Genomic DNA, 5,510 nt, shown 5'->3' with positions numbered 1-5,510 from the left:
CATGAAACAAAATTTACAGCTTTATGCATGAAACAAAATCTACAGCTTTATGCATGAAACAAAATCTACAGCTTTATGCATGAAACAAAATCTACAGCTTTATGCATGAAACAAAATCTACAGCTTCATGCATGTCAACGTTTTCGTAAAGATAGGTTCAGGTGGGGGTAGCCGTGTTGGCCTGAAGCGGCAGAGCAGAGTTCGAGTCCGGGAAAACCTTTTAGATCAACCAAGTTTTATTCCAGGTATGAGCGTTCGTGTGCACGCGCTTCTACAGATAACAATGCCAAGACCACGGCCACACATTCCGGAAAATCTACAGCAACTAATGAACTCCGGCCGCGAAAGCTTTCGACAACATAATGAAATGGAATTGGCCCGTCCATACATTTACATAGGCAGTCCATGGAATTGACCAGTCCATACATTTATTGCTCAGTCTCTGCCTATATGTAAAGGTATTGCTCTAAAGGGATGCGGTGCTCATCTCCTTTTCCAAGCCCCAGAGCCAGCGCTGACCAAAGACGTTTCCATGGTCATGTGGCCGGCATGACCAGGGGTCGTTTCGTAGAAAAAGAGGTGCAGGAGCTCATTAGCATAACTCATTTGCATATGCCACACCCCTGACATTACCGGAAGTGTGTCAGAAGGCAACACCCACCGCTCAAACTCCATCGGACTGTTTTGGATTGCTAGCTATTGGGGGGGGGGAACGTGCAGATCTGTCCTCACAGAGGAGGGAGAGCTTGTACCTGAATAAGACTTGGTCTTAAAGGTGCCACTGAACTGTTTTGACAAGGGGGCTGAGGGGAGCTCTGCAGCTTACCTGGCTGCTTCTTGCTCTGACTGAGGGCTGCTGGGAGCAGGGGGTGGGGCTTGTTGCATGTGCCCAACCCCTGGGCTCTTTACTGCCAGAGCTCCGCTCCTGTGCGCTCCTGCAGGAAATGACCCCTGGGCATGACTAGATACCAAGGCGCACGGAACGCTATTACCATCCCACCAAAGCGGTACCTATTTATCTACTTGCAATTTCCTGCTTTCGAACTGCTAGGTTGGCAGGAGCTGGGACCAGAGACGGGAACTCACTCCCGTCATGTGGCACTCGGGTCTCGAACTGCAGTTCAGCATCTTAACCATTTGAGTCACGGCAGCCCTCTGCCTATGTGTATGGACCAGTAAATTTCATTTCATTGTATCTGAGGAAGTGTGGGTGCACACGCAAGCTCCACCTTCAATAAAACTTTGTTGGTCTTAAAGGGAAGGTGCCACTGGGCTCAAACTTTGTTAACTTCCCACAAAGGTAAAGGTTCCCTTGCTCGAAAGCCAGTCGAGTCCGACTCTAGGGTTGCGGTGCTCATCTCCGTTTCAAAGCTGAAGAGCCAGCGCTGTCTGAAGACACTTCCGCAGTCATGTGGCTGGCATGACTAAACGCCGAGGCACATGGAATACTGTTACCTTCCCATAAAGGTAAAAAGGTAAAGGTTCCCTTGCTCGAAAGCCAGTCGAAATCCGACTCTAGGGTTGCAGTGCTCCTCTCCGTTTCAAAGCCGAAGAGCCAGCGCTGTCCGAAGACGTTTCCGTGGTCATGTGGCCGGCCTGACTAAACACCAAGGCGCACGGAACGCTGTTCCCTTCCCACCGAAGTGGTACCTATTTATCTACTTGCAATTTCTTGCTTTCGAACTGCTAGGTTGGCAGGAGCTGGAACTAGAAATGGGAGCTCACCCCATCAATGCGATACCCTTCCCCAAACTCTGGAAAGGCAAACAGTTAACTTTCTGCCATTAAAATGAATAGCACAAATCCCGGGAGTATCCTTAAAGTCCTTTTATTAATACTTTACATAGCGGTGATAATATCCTACACAAAATGCCTTGCATAGTGAGGCTCTGCTCATCGCATACGAAGCAGGTTTCCATACAATTAGGTTAAAATAAAATGTCGCTAGTCTTCTGGAATAACTTGAGGCTCCTGCTCAGTTTTGCGATGATGAAGTTGAAGAGATTGGATTTATGCCCCACCCTTCACTACCCGAAGGCGTCTCAGAGCAGTTTACAGTCCCTTCCCCTCCCCACAACAGACACCCTGTGAGGTAGGTAGGGCTGAGAGAGCTCTTCTGAGGACGGCCCTTGAGAGAACAGCTCTGAGAGAACTTGTGACTGACCCAAGGTCCCACCAGCAGGTGCAAGTGGAGAAGTGGGGAATCAAACCCGACTCTCCCAGATTAGAGTCTGGGCTCCTAACCACTATACCAAACTGGCTCTCACACCAGACTAACAGGCTTAATATGCTGACCCCACTGAAAGAACTAAAAAAAAAATCACTACCGGACCTAATCTGTATGGGAAATGAGAGGGAGATCCAGTCTGGTGCAACACTCCCTCTAAGCTGTGGAGTCTTGTGAGCAAAAATTCTACTTCGTGAGCTACTGGGAGGAAAGTTGTTAGCCAGCGATTGGGCTGCTGCATAGATTACTTTGCTCCGGAGCCCTCCTTCCTGAGCTAAGACAAGAGTGTGTGAGCCGGAGGCTAAAAAACTGTGAGCAAGCTCACATTAACTCAGCTTAGAGGGAACACTGGTTGCAAGCGCTGGGGTGGGGAATTCTTGGAGGTTTGGGGGAGTGAAGCCTGCGGATTGGGGGAGGGGAGGGACCTCAGCAGTTCAGCACTCTGAACACTCAACATGCTCTACTGACATTTTAATCCTAACCCTTCCTTTTTCCAGAGCGCAGTACGGCATACATAATCCGACCCTCTAGATTTTAGGCTCACAACCACCCAGTGGGGAAGGTTAGGGTGACAGCAACTGGTATAAGTTTACCCAGTGTGCTTCACGGCAAAGCAGGGATTTGAATACAGCTCTTCCCAGTCGCTTCACATAATTATTTATTTTCTTTTAAAAATTTTATTAAATTTCTATCCTGGCTTGAGTGGGCTCAAGGCAGCTTTCAACAGATTAAAAGCGATTAAAACGATCCCATATACTCCGATTTAAAATAATTACATCTTATCCCCTAATTCTTGTGTCGTCGTCCCCCCCATTCTCCCATTTTTTCCTTCATATGTGTTCAAAAACGGCCCAGTTATTTCATTGATATCACCCACTTAATGAATCCAAAGACATGCACTCTAGTCCCTGCTGGAATGAAACTTATCTAAGACTCCCATGGTGTTGTAATTCAGAGTTCCAGACAAGGATCTGGGAGGTTCTGGGTTCAAATCCCCACTCCGCCATGGAAGCTCACTGGATGCCCTTGAGCCAGTTACACACTCAGCCTAACCTACCTCACAGGGATGTTGTGAGGATAAAACAGAAGAGAGAAGTAGCTAAGCTGCTTTTGGGTCTCCAGTGAAGAGAAAGGCAGGATACAACTAAAGTAACTAAATGAAAACAAATTACTACTACCACACACATGGAAACGTAACAACAATAATTTGAGTGAAGTGGCACCTTTGAGACCAGCAAAGTTTTATTCAGAGCGTAAGCTTCCGTGAGCAAAACACACTTCTTCAGACAAAACTGGAATAAAAACTCAAAAGCTAGTTACAGGAAAAAAGAGGGCGGGAGTAAGCTGTTAGGAGAGGCCCCCCAGAGCCCAGATGCTTATCCCCCCCCCCACAATGTTCCCTCCTAAGCTAAGCTCACAGTTTTTTAGCCTTCGGCTCACACATTTCTGTCTTTAGCTCAGGAAGGATGGCTCCAGAGCAAACCAATTGATGGAGCAGCCAAAACCCCTCACTCACAACATTAATGCCAGGAGCTCACAGAGTAGAATTTTTGCTAACAAGGCTCCACAGCTTAGAGGAAGCATTGCCCCCACCCTCTTTTCCACTGTAACTATCTTTTGAGATTTTATCCCAGTTTTGTCAGAAGAAGTGTGCTTCCATTCAGATTTTAACAACCACCTTAATCCAGTCTCAGCTATAATCACTTACGCATCTTGATTCTAACTAGCCCTTCCTGACAAACTCCCACCCCCACCCTCTCTCTTCCTATATGTAATGGTTGAGGAAATTCTGTTTCACTGTATCTGAAGAAGTGTGCTTGCACACAGAAGTTCATACCTTGAATAAAACTTTATTGGTCTTAAAGGTGCCCCTGGACTCAAACTTTGTTCCGCTGCTACAGACCAACACGGCTACCCCACTTGAGTCTAATAACAATAATAACAGTAACCAACCACAACTTTCATAAAAAGAAGGCAAATGAGGTCAGGCTATTGGCAGAAAAGTCCATGTAACACACTTGTAGTCCACCTTGGGTCCCAGCGAGAAGGGAGAAGTCTATAAATGAAAACGACAACAGTAGTGTCCCCTCTAAGCTGAGTGAGTGTGAGCCAGCTCACAGTTTTTTAGCCTCCGGCTCACACATTTTTGCCTTAGCTCAGGAAGGAGGGCTCCGGAGCAAACTAATTTATGCGGCAGCCAAATCGCTCGCTCACAATTTTAATGGCAGTCATTCACAAAGTAGAAGTTTTGCTCACAAGACTCCACGGCTTAGAGGGAGCATTGGTCCAGGGGCACCTTTAAGACCAACAAAGTTTAAATCTGGGTATAAGCCTTTGTGTGCATGCTGTGACTTGACAGCTGGCTAAAAGGCCGTTCTGGACCAGTCTTCCCTCTAAGCTGAGCGAGTGCGAGCCGGCTCACAGTTTTTCAGCCCCCGGCTCACCCATTTCTGCCTTCGCTCAGGAAGGATGGGGCTCCAGAGCAAAACCAATGTATGCAGCGGCCAAATCGCTCGCTCACGACTTTAGGGCCAGTGGCTCACAGAGTAGAACTTCTGCTCACAAGACTCCGCAGCTTAGAGGGAGCATTAGCAGCAATGAAGAATTCCTAGCAACAGCAGCAAAAAAATCCAAAAAAACTTTGTCCAAATCAAGCCAACAAAAAAAAAATTGTCCAAATCAAGCCAACACTGGCACAGTCCATAGTAACAGAAAATGTAATTATAACAACAGGTAACAGAGAACCAGTCACTATAAATACCATTAAAGCACCAATAATAAGCCACAAAAATAACTTTTAAAAAAAAATCCACAGGGGGTGGGGCTCGGGGCCTTGTCCCCCGACTTGAGGGGGAGGGGCGCCTCACCAGGGTGGGGGAGGGGCAGGGGGCGGCTCCCCTCACGCACACGCCCCCCTCCCTCAGCCCGGCGGCCCTATCGAGAACGGGGAGCGACGCAGCAGCAGCAGCCGGACCCCCCACCACGACGACACCCCCTTCCCGTCTTCCTCGGGCCTCCACCCGCGCCCCCTTCCAGACCTGGGTCGGAGGGGCAGCCACTCACTCGCTTGGCTCTCCGCCTCCCTCAAGTACTCTTCCCACCGGAAGTGCCTCAAGCCCGCCGTCACTTCCGCTCCCGGCCTCCCTCCCTCTTCCTTTCAACGTTCCACAGGAGAACGGGGGCGGCGGAGAGAGAGAGAGAGAGAGAGAGAGAGAGAGAGTTGCGCACGCGCACGGCGCTCTTTGCCGACGAGGGTTTTTTTCCCCCTCTCGTCCTCCCCCCC

Source organism: Gekko japonicus, unplaced genomic scaffold (genome assembly GCF_001447785.1).
Source record: "Gekko japonicus isolate JY-2015 unplaced genomic scaffold, Gekko_japonicus_V1.1 scaffold2676, whole genome shotgun sequence".
NCBI classification, from domain to species: Eukaryota; Metazoa; Chordata; class Lepidosauria; order Squamata; family Gekkonidae; genus Gekko; species Gekko japonicus.
Note: the sequence above shows the minus strand (reverse complement) of the source record.